Source organism: Epinephelus lanceolatus, chromosome 16 (assembly GCF_041903045.1).
Source record: "Epinephelus lanceolatus isolate andai-2023 chromosome 16, ASM4190304v1, whole genome shotgun sequence".
NCBI lineage: Eukaryota > Metazoa > Chordata > Actinopteri > Perciformes > Serranidae > Epinephelus > Epinephelus lanceolatus.
Genome location: NC_135749.1, coordinates 40,751,679 through 40,767,314, shown reverse-complemented (window position 1 = coordinate 40,767,314; position 15,636 = coordinate 40,751,679). Strand labels below are relative to the sequence as shown.

Sequence of the window (15,636 nt, the reverse complement as noted above, 5' to 3'; positions counted from 1 at the left end):
TTGATATTATTTCCTTCAAATAATATTTGATGTTGCAGAATGTGCTGTACATAAACATGATTTCAGGAACTTCGAATTTTGGTTGTTTTTGGTTTCAATTTGCTTTTAATCCAGGAGAAAATGGAGTTTAGTCACTGAGGAAAGTCCATTACAAATGTCTGGAAGAGGACGTGTGTGATTTGGAATGGTGCATACACTTAATTTAAATGTCATGCAGCCTGTTGCTGTTGAACGATACGATGCTTAACACTTCGATTAAACAGCATTGGAGCTGTCAAGTATCCTGTAAATGTCATTGAAAACACAAGAAGCTGTTGTGTCCAATGTGATGTGTGTCACAGTCCCTGCAGGCAACACAAACCCTGTGACTGCTGTGGAGGAGTGGCTCCATGTCCAACAGCAGCAGACCACGGACAGAGTGATGGAGATTAACGACCTAATCGCTCTGACTTTGTCCTTCATGCATGAGCACAGGCGTAGGATTGGGTAGGGACAGTAAGGACACGTCACTACCAATATTCAGCCCCTTCTGTATTGTCCCTACCAATATAAACACTGGCTGTTGGTGTCCGCTCAATATGGTACACAAAGGGTTAACAATTGTTGGTGTCTACCATACGTCCCGCCTCTAACCTCGTATTGCTCATCGATTGGCTCTACCGTTATTTTGGCAATGTGTGATTGGTCCTCACCAGCACCGCTCGTGAGGGAACGACACATACATGCGCGTCACTGTTAGCGCTCCACACCAGAGTGCCAAGTGTGAACGTGCCCCAGTGATCTGTGAGTGTCTATGATCCTGATATATCGCACGCACAGCGTACATTTCAAATTCGCATTCTACAAACAAACACGTGCAGATTTCGCAGCTGAAAAATGACACGCCAGCAGGCCCAGCACCAACAACAGTTGTTGATGAACTGGATGAAAAGGAAGAAAACAGATGTGAGTTGGTTGGTTCAGTAAATAAGCTAAAAAATAGTATTTTCTGCCAACACCTGTTGATGTTAGGCTAACTGAATGGCGTTCCTTGGCAACTCTTTGCTAGGTAATGAGATACTAACAAGCGAATACTAGCTGAGCTAAGTTTGGCAACTATTAGATAAATATTGCTGCCAGAGAACATGAAATTCCACTTAACATGCTCCATCAGCAATTATAGATCTCATATAGTGATGACAAAGTTCAAATTAATGTTTGTAGTAAGATGACATGATAGAAACAGTCTGAATAAATAAAGTGTAAATAATAGCTCCTTCAGTGACAGTCTTCAGCATCCATGGTGTGTGAAGGAGAGACTTAGGAGAATAGAGATCCACTGCTCCCAGTAAAAACACCAACACTGAGTCATATTTATGTAATAGATATTGGGTGTAAGTGCAACATTTTGCACACAGTTGTATTATAATGATTTTGGAGCATTTACATTTTTGGTGATTTATTTTATTTATGTTTAACATGATGAAGCTGACTAACTTGTGTTGACATTATGGCTGTTCTTTAGCCTATATACATTCAGATGTTGTTTAATGAATTACACAATTGTAAAACATACAGTATGTTTTCCTCAGGCTACAACAATCAAAATCTATGACTGTTGCATCTCAAATTGTCCCACTGTTCACATGTAAATGGACCTGCATTTGTATAGCACCTTTCTAGTCATCTAGTGACCACTCAAAGCGCTTTTTACACTACGAGTCACATTCACCCATTCACACACACACATACACTGGTGGCCGAGGCTACCAAACAAGGTGCCACCTGCTACTCAGTTTTAACACACTCACACACCGACAGAACAGCCATCGGGAGCTACTTGGGGTTCAGTATCTTGCTCAAGGATACTTCAACATGCAGCCTGGAGAAGCCCGGGATTGAACCACTGATCTTTCGATTGGTGGACGACCCGCTCTGCCTCTGAGCCACAGCCGCCCCATGTTTTGCATCAATATATTTTTTGTCGGATGACAAGTAGGAGAGAGATTGGAGGAGATGGAGGAGGAGAGGTAGAAAGAGAGACAGAAGGAAATGGAAGAGAGACAGGAGCCTCACAGGTGGGATTCAGCATTGTGACTAGGGGTAAGTAAAAATATTTATTCTTGATTACTTTAAGTGAAGTGAATTTAAAAAATCCAGTAAATTCAAAACTTGAATTTAATGAATTGGATCTAATCTAATTGGAACTAATCTCTGACAATGAAAACAATCCCAAATTCCTCTTCTCCACAATTGATATTTTAAGAAACAGTAATTTTAACAGATCGCCTAAGACAACAACCAATGCCCTTTGTGAGGACTTTGCAGACCACTTCAGAAGTAAAATCAATGACATCAGATCCAGTCTTTTATCGCAACAGATTTTAACTGTCAACACACCTGGATCATTGCGTTTACCTGAGGAAACACTGGAGAGTTTTGCCCTGGTTGATGCGAGGACACTTGGTTGAGTTTTCTCCCAAGTAAAGCCCACAACCTGCCTTTTAGAACCAATTCCCACATCATTTCTAAAGACATTTTATGGATTCTTTGAGGAACAGTTACTGTACGTGGTGAATTGCTCTCTTCAGACGGGTGTCTTCCCGACCTCCTTGAAAATGGTGGTGGTGAAGCCTCTTCTGAAGAAGAGCAATTTAGACCCCAAAATTTTTAAGAATTATCGGCCTGTATCCAACTTACCATTTTTAAGCAAAATTTTAGAAAAACTGGGTTTTACCCAAGTAAATGATTTTTTAGATACAAATAACACTTTAGAGAAGTATCAGTCTGGTTTTAGGATGAACCACAGTACCGAGACAGCCCTTTTAAAGATTTTAAACGACATCAGGTGCAATTTAGATAACCATAAACTCACAGTCTTGGTTTTACTGGATCTGACCGCCGCCTTCAATACAGTAGACCATCACATTTTATTAAATAGACTGAGGCTCCTGGTCGGCCTTTCTGGTACTGTTTTTAACTGGTTCGTCTCTTACCTTACTGATCGACACTTCTTTGTAAGTATGGATACATGTTCCTCAGGAACCAATGACATAAAGTGTGGGGTCCCCCAGGGGTCAATTTTAGGTCCAACTCTTTTTAATCTCTACATGCTTCCCCTGGGGGACGTCATCAGGAGGCACGGCATCAGCTTTCATAGTTATGCTGATGATACGCAACTGTACATCACCGTGTCTCCTGATGACACGGGGCCAATTGATACCCTTTTTAACTGCATTTTAGACATAAAGTCATGGATGGCAGCGAATTTCCTACAGCTCAACCAGGACAAAACAGAGGTTTTAGTCATTGGTCCTGAAGACCAGAGAGAAACTTTTACCAAAACTACAGGATTTTAAACCGCATATTTCCACGTTTAAAACATAACAAAGGCAGGTTTCTACCACCTTAAGAATATAGCCAGAGTCTGCCCGTTTCTCTCTCAGGCCAGCACGGAGGTGCTGATGCATGCTTTTATCTCCTGTAGGTTAGATTATTGTAGTACCCTGCTCTCTTGTCTTTCCAAAAAGAGTATCTCAAATCTACAATTATTACAGAATTCAGCTGCACGAGTGCTGACAAGAACCAGAGGGCGGGAGCACATTACACCAGTTTTAAAATTGCTGCATTGGCTCCCCGTGTGCTTCAGGATCATTGTTAAATTTCTTTTATTAGTTTTTAAATGTCTTAACGGTCTTGGGCCTTCTTATTTATCTGACCTGCTTTTATCATATCAACCCTCGCGGACCCTGAGGTCCTCCGGCACAGGCCTTTTAACCATACCACAAGTTAGGACTAAAGCACACAGGGAGGCAGCATTTAGCTATTATGGCCCCCGATTGTGGAACAGCTTGCTGGAGAACCTCAGGGCTGCAGAGACTGTTGATGTTTTTAAAAAGAGGCTCAAGACTCATCTTTTTAATCAGGCTTTTAACTGATCTCTTTATCTATTTTAAATTCCTTTTGTCAGGCTTGTAACCAATTTATCTATTTGTTTTTTGTTTTTGTTTTTTTAAAAAAATGCTCTTACCCTTCCTCTTTTTACGTTCTTATCTCTTTTAATCTTTATCTTTTGTTATTTTAGTCATAGGTTTTAGTTTTGATGCATTTTATGTCTCTGTTTTAGATCATTCTTACCTAGCTATTAACTTAATATTATGAGCTAAATAGCTTTTTGTTTATTTGGTTCATTTTATACCTTTTATCCTATCCTACTGCTTTAGTCCCTCAGTTTTTAGCTCCAGTGTTTCCTCATGTGGGCCTACCACACTGAGAGTTGTTCCTGGTCTACCGATGGGGGTGCCATCCCGTGGACAGCTCTGACCTTGGTGGCTGAAGGGCACTGCACCTCGGTGTGGAGCCTCCTGTCTGCCCGGGTCAGGGTGGTCTCTACGGCGGCGCTCCCTGTGGCCGTGGTCCGTGGGCCCTCTCAGTGTGGACGGCCCCCAGAGGTGGCTTTTTCCTTGCCTCGGGTCTCGGTGCTCGGCCATGTCTCTTTAGTGATAGCTAGTGTGTGTGTGTGTGTGTGTGTGTGTGTGTGTGTGTGTGTGTATGTGTATACTTATGTATCTCTATGTGGGGGTGGGAGGGTTGGGTTTTCTCTTTTCTTTTTTGTTTTCTATTTTGGTTCTTTGTTGTTTTTAACCTCTGTGAGGCACTTTGTGTTACTGTCGTATGAAAAGTGCCATATAAATAAAGTTGATTTGATTTGATTTGATTTGATTTGATCCTGAAGTTGTTTTCTGCCTTTTTGATCGAGCTGATTTGCCAATATTTCCGCCATCAACAAGTGCAGAGGCTAGGGAGACATCATGGCTCATTTTCAGGAGCTTTTGCAGGTATGTCAAATTTTGAGTCTAAGTGATGAATGGAAACAACTGCTTTTGAAACCGAGAGTGCTGCAGCCATGTCTAATAAAAGTGTTTGTTTTTTGTCACTGACAGGCTCAGATTGTCATGCTAAGTGTCTGTCAACATTATGGAAAGGATCCCTATGGAAACAGACCTTTGTTTTAAAAAGTAAGATCCTTTTAATTTCACCCGAAACAGCCCCAAATTAACCACTGTTAAACCCACCAGACTCCATTCAAATAAACAGTCATTTTGTTATCATAAAAGACAAAAACAAAATAAAACTCACAAAAAACTGTTTTGGTTTGTCTTTCCACTGTTCCAACAATCACCAGCTGCGGTTTGGTTGAAATAAAACAGAGCCGTTTTAAGGAGTCTTAAAACGTGGTTTTGTTGTGTTATTGGGAGCCAGAATAAAAGGAGTCATGGCTCAAAACCAGCCACCAATGCCTGTCAACAAAAACAAAGACAACTATGGTAAAAAGTGATAAGACGAAAGCACTAGACACAGTGGTGGTTCTAGCCTAAATGGCACCCTGGGCGACACACCCCCTATGGCGCGCACTAGAGCACGGCTCGGGCCGCATTTTCCTGACAAAACCCAACCCAAGTCCGACACAGTTTGTTAACTAGCATAGTTATTGTTATGGACAGTGCGTAAATAACAAATTCCAGCATTTGAATAGGCCATAGCACAACACAGCAGCATGTCAAGTGGGCGAAACCCCAGCAAAATTTTGATACTACTGCACTGATCAGAAGAACACACCTGCAGCTAAAACCTCACCCTTCTGGCCTTCCTTGCCACAAAGTCCTCAGTGATGCCCCCCCCATCATCAAAAATGCTCACGTGTGCAGCACACACTTCATATCAGGTTAGTAGTATTTGCTGTTGTAGGGATGAATAACGTTATGTGTATGAAGGGTTATCATGTCCACCTCATCAGAAATTAGGGAGGTATTAAGAGGAAAACTGGATTTCTCTGTGACGCTAACCTTTCAGCTCATTAGCTAATGTTAGCTTCCATAGCAAAACAAGCTGAACATAACCATTCAATTGTCGTCCTCCTTTGTAAGATTGGCATAGTAATCAACCACAAAGCTTCCTGTGACATCATCCATCCACTGAGTGAGAGCATACGGGTCAACCAGTCTGGTCCTGTTGGTCAGTGTTTACTTATTCAAGTAACACATACGGTCCCAGAGAGTGAGTGACCTGACATGGTGCGTTGGTTAATTTCTGTCTGACACTCTACACTAAAATAAAAGCCCTGTTGGTTGAAGAAATGGAGCATTATATTTCTACATAAATTAACCAAAGGTTAAGTTGATCACAAATTCATTCAGCTCGGCGCTCTGTTGCTCTGTCTCCCCAGACGCCCAGAGTGCGCTCTGCCATTCCGAGATGTAACCGAACAGTACATTCAGACAGCGCTCCAAATTTATGAGTGGTCCAATTTGTGTTAGAGTGTGCTCCAACACTCGGAATGAGTATTTCTGAATGCACCACTCATTTCATCTTCCTCCATTTTCTACAACAAGCCAACAGAACTTGCTAAACTAGCTAATGTCTGTGAAGAATTGTTTTGCCTCCAGCTAAGCTCTCTAAAAAGTAAAAAAAAAAAAATAAATAAAAAATTCCCAGGGGGAGATCCCTTGGAGCCTCTATAGAAGTCCGGGCTAAGCCTCCAGTGTCCTCAAATTGGTTGCAGGATTGGAGCACTTGATGGGAGAAACACAGAGAACATGATAGGCAGCTGATGCAGTCTGTGTTAGTGCTGCAGCTGTTGCTGGGAACATGGAGGCACTTGTGCACTAATCTCTCAAGACAGATTCTGCAATTTACATTGTAAAATCTGTCGGCAGCCCTGCGTGAAAGACGACTACAGAGGGGGGGAGGGCGGGGCTTTGAGTTTGAACGATGCTGCGCTTTAGCCAATCACAATGGAGGGGGCGTGGCCGAGACGTGCAGGTGTCCCCAGGAAATGTGTACCTACAGAAACAGCAAGCTCCGCGTCCATAGCGACCGCTCCACCCAAAACGCTGTCTCATCAACGTGAAATTTTTTTTTTCCAGTGGATGTCTTAGTTACAACATGATTGAGCAAACTGGAGTAGTTTCATGTCGTATCCGACAACGGGAGGCTTTTAACAGATGACGTTCTGATGTTAGCTTTGCTAACTGTCCCTGTCAGCTGCAGCCACTGATGCTTTCTAGACATTGTGATTTCCCATAACTGAATAAATACCACACATAGCAACACAATACTGCTTTGCTAGCTCACTCATGTTGTAACTAAGATGTCCGCTGGAAAAAATATAATTACAGACACCGCTAACGGCTAACGTTAACAGCTAACGGTTAGCCCAGCTAATCTACGATAACCATGTTAATTACAAAACACACAGAAATAGTAACGTTTGTTCAATCATTGTGTTTATAGACTTAACAAACATCAGATTAGTCTACATGGTGATATAGAGACGTGAAAAATGTGATATATAGCTAAACTCTGCTGGTTTTCTACCCAAAGTATTTGTAAACAACACGGCGATTCCCTGGGGGCACCGCCGAAAGTGAAGGGCATGAGCGATCGCCGAGGCCCCTGCACTTCCGTTAGTCGAAAAACTCCGGGCTGTGCCTCCAGAGGTAAAGGAAGAAAAAAAGGTTTTTTTTTTACAGATGGATTTCCAGATTGCTTGTGCACATTCTGCTCGTGTCACTGCGTCAAGTCCACAATTGATTCAGAGATAATTGCAGGTGACAGGTCGCTTCTGAGGCTAAGGCTGAGGCAGAGCTCTGCAGGTGTGCACAAAACATGTTTTCACATGTAGCAAATTTGTTAAAATGTTCAACAGCACACAACATTCTTATGTGTTTGCTGTTAATATGTTTATTTCCTCAGCATGATTGTCCCCCCAAATGTTTTGCACACTGACAGAAATGTATTTCTTGGGTGTGACAAAGAATCAAATACACAAGATATATTAGAGATGTACAACAAGTGGATGAAGTGGAACAGCGACTGTGGGCTAAAGCTGATCAACTGCATCAGTCACCATCTGCTGGACACACTGAGGCACATTAATGGACATAAAGTGACATATCTCACTGGAACTCTTCCACGACACATCTGCTGAAGGATTGTTTTAATCCGACTGGATGGGAACACTGAATTCATTCTGAAACTCCTGACAAGTTCACCATTCAGGACATAAAAGCCGTTTTAATTGTTCATTATTAGGGCTGAGCTCAGCAGCAGAATAAACTTCATTTCATGGATCACCAACGGTACAATAAGTAATGTAAAGGTCACACACAGACAGCATTCATGTCATCTGAGAACCATCATCATTTGCATTTGCAGAATTCATTCTGCACAATGTCAACTCTCATCTAATAAAGAACTCCCCTGTAATGGCACTCTGCAGCATAATGGCCAATTTATGTCCATTCAGAGCCAAAGCTGCGCCCGCAGGGGCCTCCCTTGCACTGCATTAAATAACCAATTTGCAGCAAAAACGTCATTATGGGAATAGTTTTCCGCCAAACGATGTCATTACAGTAACAGCAGCCACTTTAGCGTGATGCTGCGAATAAATATGGGTGCAAGCTGGCTAAAACATCTATCATTTATTGTGTTCCGAGTCCTTCATGCCTGGCTGCCCGACACCATGAAGTTAATGCGTCAGACACCATTATGGAGGAAGTGCCTGCTGTCAGTCCTACTGTATAATAGCACCACCAACAATCACTCTTGACTTAATCACTGCATATTTAAGCTTCGCAATGAAAGCGTGAAGAATGAGCGTGCTGCCAGATGTGGCTAATGTTAGCTGGTGAGTGCTGTGGGTTCTTATTGTGTTATGGTACTATTAACTCGCTGGGTAATCCCCGCAGGCGTCAATAAAATCTAAAACTTAAATGACACGGTTTATCACGACACCATTAGTGCAAGTCAGGACATAAAAGTGTGGAAGGATGTTAAATAATCCGCCGGCACTGTTGGAGTCTCCCACTGCTTTACATCTGCTGCGCCTGTAATCATGTCAGTCAGTCAGTCAGTCAGGGCTAATCGCTGCACAGCGAGGTGTGTTCTGCCTGCAAACTCATATTTATGGAGGGAAAACTCAGGCAGGAAATCATTGTTTTATAACCTGCTCTGTAAGTGACTGCAGGCTGTCTGTGTAGTCTCACATCCTGCTGCTGTTTCACTGATTAAAGAGGCAAATTAAAGGTTGAGGTGAAGCTGCAGCAGCTACATATAAATACACCTGAGCTCCGGAAGTGTGGAAACACTGCTCAGCCTCATATTTCCCTCCTCTAACTGCATTGTAAGTGTATAAGTGGGCAAAGTCTGAGGCAATATTACAGCAAGACAAATGCATTCACATTTAAGGGACAAGCAGTGATATTTAACTGTCTCTCTGCAGCTGTTTCCATATGTTTCATTTTCTAGAACATGCGCTTCAACTAGTAGCAGCAAAGTCTGGTAGCTCTGCAATTTTACTTAGTTTTACTGAATGTTTATTACATTTTCTCAACTACTAATGGATACTTATGTGAAGAGAATAGTTTATTCAAGAGAGGAGCCTTTTTTTCGTTGAAACAGAGCAAGTCTGGAGGACACCATCCTATTCCAGCCGAGATGAAGAGGTGTTTTTGTGGTTGCCGTGCTGGTGCAAAGGTGAAGGCTTGGAAATGGAGATATAAGCCCTTCATCATGGGAAATGTCAACTCTCTGCCCAACAAGAGTGACAAACTGGAGATACTGGTGAAGACTCAGAAAGTATACCGTGAGTGCAGTCTCATGTGTTTTACGGAAACGTGGTTGAATCAAAACATCTCAGACTCCAATGTGGATCTACCTGGCTTCACTCTCATACGATCGGACAGAGACTCTAAAGCTAGTGGCAAGAAAAAGGTGGGGGCCTGGCTTTATTTGTGAACCAGAGATGGTGCAGTTCTGCACATATTACTGTCATGGAGAAGATGTGTTGTCCAGATATTGAACTTTTGGCAGTTGGTATGAGGCCATATTATGTACCAAGAGAATTCAGTCATATCATAACAATATTTGTGTACATCCCACCCAAGGTAACTGCTGAAGTTTCATGTTAAGTTCTCCATGAACTCGTTGCTAAGATACAGACTAAACATCCTGAGGCACTATTGATAATATCAGGAGACTTCAACCATGTTTCCCTCTCCTCTCACCTGACTGGATTTACACAGTTTGTTAACTGTGCAACCAGAGAAAATAAAACCCTTGATCTGCTGTATGTCAATGTCAAAGAAGCTTACAGAGCCACTGCCTTACCACCACTGGGCAGGTCAGATCACAACTTGGTTCTTCTGCAGACATGTTACAAACCCCGTGTGTGGAGGCAGCGTGCAACTAAACTCACAGTCATGAAATGGACACCAGAGGTTACTTAGGCTCTAAGAGACTGCTTTGAATGCACAGACTGGGATGTGCTGCTGGAAACAGAGGAGACCATCATGGACATTGATAGACAGGTTGACTGTTTTACTGATTACAACAACTTCTGTAAAGACACAGTCATACCTACAAAGACTGCACGCTGTTTCCACAATAACAAACCTTGGACTATCAGTGACATAAAGGCAATCCTCAATGAGAAGAAGGCAGCTTTTAGAGATGGTGACAAAGCACGGCTCAAACAAGTGCAACATGAGTTGAAGAAGAGACTTAAGATGGCAAAGGTGGAATACAAAAAGAAACTGGAGAGGAATCTACAACACAGCAACATCCGTGAAATGTGGAGAGGAGTCAACACCATCTCTGGTTACAACAACAAGAAAGGACAGCCAGTGGTGGGTGATGCAGAAAGAGCTGATGAACTCAATCAGTTCTTCAATAGATTCAATACGGCAGCCACTCCCACTTCCAATGGTGCTTCTCCTCCTCCTCCATCACCTCCACCTCCACAACTTGTGTACAACTCCAATGTGGCAGCCACCCCTCCTCTTACACCTGTGCCTCCACCCTTGTCTGTCACAGAGATAGGGTTGAGTTTGGAGCTGGGAAGACTTTGCTCTGGTAAGGCTGCTGGCCCAGATGGTGTGTGTCCAAGGCTCCTCAAAGACTGTGCTGCCCAACTGTGTCAACCTCTCCACAAGATCTTCAACCTCAGTCTACAGTTGGGGTGGGTGCCGGCACTGTGGAAGACTTCCTGTGTTGTACCGGTACCAAAAATTAAATGTCCAGCTGAACTTAATGACTTCAGACCAGTAGCCCTCACTTCGCACATCATGAAGACCTTGGAGCGGCTGATTCTACGCCTACTGAGACTTGAGGTCAAAGACAAACTCGACCCCCTGCAGTTTGCATACAAACACATTGGAGTGAATGATGCTGTCCTCTACATGCTTCACCGTGCCCTAGCTCATCTGGAGGAACCTGGCGCTTATGTGAGAATCATGTTCCTTGATTTTTCAAGCGCATTCAACACCATCCAACCCAACATACTCAAAAACAAGCTCACAGAGATGGCAGTGGATCCTTCCTTTATCTCCTGGATCACAGATTACCTGACAGGAAGGCCACAGTATGTCAGGTTGGGGAACTGTGTTTCTGGGACATTAATGAGCAGCACAGGAGCTCCACAAGGGACTGTCCTGGCTCCATTCCTGTTCACACTGTACACGGCAGACTTCAAATGCAACTCTGAGTCCTGCCACATCCAGAAATACTCGGACGACACTGCTATTGTGGCCTGTATCAGGAATGGGCAGGAGTCTGAATATAGGGACCAGATAAAAGCCTTCAGTGACTGGAGTCATAAGAACTGTCTCCTCCTGAACACCTCAAAGACCAAGGAAATGATCGTAGACTTCCGCAGGTCCAAGCCCCCTCTTCAGGCAATGAATACCTGTGGGGTGGACATCGAGGTGGTGCCAAGCTATAAGTATCTAGGTGTATACCTGGATAATAAGTTGGACTGGTCCCTAAACACAGACGCTCTCTACAAAAAGGGGCAGAGCCACCTCTTTTTCTTGAGGAAGCTCAGATCTCTCGACATCTGTAGTAAGATGCTGCAGATGTTTTATCAGTCTGTGGTGGCAAGTGTGTTGTTTTATGCTGTCTGCTGGGGAGGAAGCATCAGACACAAAGATGCAAGGCGGCTGAACAAACTAGTCAAAAGAGCTGGCTCTGTGATTGGAGTCAGGTTGGACACACTGAAGGAGGTGGTGGAGAGATGCACACTGAAGATGTTTGAGGCCATCATGAACAACCCAGATCATCCACTCCACAACACCTTGATGGACCAAAAAAACTGTGGTGGACGGCTCCTCTCTCCTCGATGCAGGACAGAGAGATACAGAAGATCCTATATACCAACAGCCATCAGGCTTTATAATTCTTTGACATATAATAGATGAACTGACAGATAATTGAATTTCCCCTTGGGGATGAATAAAGTTATTCTTATTCTTATTCTTATTTTGCGACTCAATTCTTCCTCAAAGAGATTTCAAACTTTCTGAACAGGTGCAGCATACCCGGCTCCGTAAAGAGCACAGAGTCCTGCACTGGAATGGGTACCCACGGGATGGTAAAAACATGTAATTATATATAAATTAACTCGTAAAAATGAACCACACGCTGGCGGGTAGTGGGTGAGACCTATATTTTTATATTTTTCAGAATGAAACTAAGTAAAAAGATGTGCAGTCTATGTGTAATATTTTGACATCTAAATCACTATCAAGCTGCAGCTCCTTTTATTTTAAAAGTCAGTGACACAGGTGGAACCTTTGACCCCGTTGTCACATTGGTCACCGACGCGGAGGACTCCAGTCATGAAACTTAGCAGCTCGTGGCAGTCTACATGGAGTTCAAGACACCCAAGGAGGTTCCTTTTGGGGTTTTATGGTGGTGAAAAATGTTAATGAAATGTCCAGAAAATATTATATAAATGTCTAAAAAAAAATGTTTCTAAAATGTCCAGAAAATCTTATTAAAATATCTGAAAAAAGTTGATAAAATGTCCAAAAAAAAAATTGATGAAATGTCTGAAAAATATTCTAAAAATGTCCAAAACAAATGTTGATATGATGTCCGAAATATATTTTGAAAACGTCCAAAAAATGTTAATGAAATATCTGAAAAAATCTTGATAAAGTGTTCAAAAATATTATTAAAATGTTGTAAAATTAAATTGTATTGAAAAGTAGCATGCTCAAATGTTTCCTAACCTGGCAGTGATTGAATGTTTCACCATTCCGCCATTAAGCACAGCCAGTGAAAGAAACACCTCCTCCACTGGATTTGGAATTCAAGAACAGAGAACCTTATTAACTTGAGTGACTGTAGCCTGTGTGTGTTTAATCACGGCTGCAGGTTGGGTCCTGGGTCTTTTATTAACGGGTGCAGCTTTGACTTAGACATAATGACAGGTAACGGGTCGGTTCTGGTCCCGAGCTTTACAGGTATGGGTGCCGGTTTTCAAAAATGGACCCGTGCAGGACTCTGGTCCTCCATGTTTGATTTTCAAGACCTGAACCCTCCCCGCTATCTGCACATATGATCAATGAGTTCTGCAACCCCACTGAGAAATTAATTCATCATTAAGTAGTTCAGAAATTAACTATTTAAAAACACTATTTATTTTTATGAATATTTTTGCTTATTCTCATAATATTAAGAAGCACATTCCCAGAGGGGGTGCCTGCTCACTGTTCTATAAGTCCCACGTCAAGACTTACAAGTCCAAAGTCCTAAACATTGAATTTTGAGTCCTATACAAGTCATAATGCGCTCCTTACCGAAGGTAATGCTATCTTAACTAAAGGGTAATAACATATTAAAGTTACAAAAATCATGCCTACTTTTTAAAAATTTTATCTATTTTTTAAAACAAGTGCGAGTGAACTTCATCATAAAAAAGTAGTGCTGACATAATATTTTCATAGCAGAAGCACATCAGAATGATTTTTTTTATGTTTCTGTCCTGACTTGTATTTAACTCTTCTCACATTGGAAAAATGTTTATGACTTTCTCTGGTCAAATTCACTCAAGGAAAGGTATCAAGTATTTTCAAATCAAAAGGCTTGAGTCCATGTAAAGTTGCAAGGTTTTAAAATCCAAGTCGAACTGCAAGTCTTTTTTGACTTCCTGAAGTCGAGTGTAAAATCATCAAATTTAAGCTGCTAACACCTAGAAAGAACAAGTTAATTTATCATTTTTAAGTTACGTGTCATTTATTACCAGTGAATTTATGTATCTATGAATGTTCATACATACATACATACAGTACATGAATGTTCTTCACTAGCCTTTTTGTCACAAAAACACAGATAAATAGAGTCCAGGTGGAAAAAATACCCTTTAACTTGAAGCTTAATGTAGTGAAAGGATGTCAACTGCTGATTTTTACGGTCACCAGACTTGAGTGGGTTCATTTCTTCAGGACAGCATCTCTGTGCTCTGTGGCTCTCAGAGCTCCTTTATAAAGGGTACTTTTCATTCTAGTCGTCTAACAGGACCTCATTTAGATGCCAGGTGAATGCAATTAACTTATGCGGCAGAATACAAAGCGAGGCGCTCTCTAAGCTCTGAGGACTTGGCTACCCTTTAAAAAAAATCCCATGGACTTCAGTGTTTAGTGTGGAAGCTGCAGCTCTCTGAAAGGATCAGGACTGCTCAGCAAAAAAATGAAATAAAATCTGCATCAATTTCCCACCAGGAATGACGCAAAACAAGTCAAACATGACAATGTCAAACTGAGCTGGTGATCGACTTTAGGAGGCTCAGAGACGTCTGATAAGAGACTTAGGATGTGGTGAAAAAGAACAACTAATCATTTATCTCAGTCAGTTTTTCTTAATCCTCTCAACTTCCTGTATTTTTCTGTGTGGTGACTCTGTGTTTTCTCTTTATCACCACTGACATGACGCAGCCACTCAAGTTCTCTTCAAGTGCTCCTGACAGACAATCTGTATTATTGAAGTCTGTGTTTCTGCTGTCTGTCTGCCCCCTCTCTGACTTTAATCACAGTAATACAGCTCAAAGAGCCTTAATGGGATTCACTGCGTGGGTCTGCTGTCGCTCTCTGAATGACAATTCCTGGGCTGGTTTAGGAATTACCAACTCTTTACAGTCAGGTAGCAGCCGAGACACGGCCATGAATACAGGGCAGGCCTCTTAGCAAGGCGATGCTTTGATCTGCTGGACTGTAATCTAGTGGAGGTCAAACCAAGCGACGAGCTACTGTACATCAACACGAGTCAATCGAGCGGTAACAACCAAATTTCTTCCGGTTGAGTTTGAGCTCTTCAGCAGAGGGGTCAAGATGAGCTCATTGGCATGTGCCTGCTGACACGCTGCTCTCTGTAAACCCTCAGACTTCTGGAAGATTCACTCTTTCGGGACCTTTTCTCCTGGTCGAAGATGTATTTAATAAATCTGCTGATTTCCCATCAATCAGAGACTGATCACTTATTGTACATGGAAATGTAAACTGCAGCGTCACAACAGCATTTGTGCAGATCAAACTGTTTTTTTAGATATATTTGTGAAAACAGAGTCTGAGTGGGCATTTCCCACAGCAACAGTTGATTGACAGTTGAAGGCCTGCGCTGCTAGGAGACATGTTGGTAACTTCAGAGGTGTCAGACTGTATATCCTACAAATTTTGATAGAAAACAATCTGTCACAATACAAAAAAATAGGTATTTTGATTTAGGATGTCTTACCATCAACATGTGAGACCCATCAGGCTGTCAAAGTAGTAGAATCAATACTTTTATAATGATGCATTAAATGACAATGGGAAAACA

At 42.1% G+C, this 15,636-nt stretch overlaps 1 protein-coding gene across 2 annotated transcripts in view; it reads right to left on the bottom strand.

Moving 5' to 3' along the window:
- LOC117263568 (semaphorin-6D-like) overlaps positions 1-15,636 on the bottom strand; it is a 501,073-nt gene that overhangs the window by 54,832 nt on the left and 430,605 nt on the right. The window lies entirely within an intron of this gene.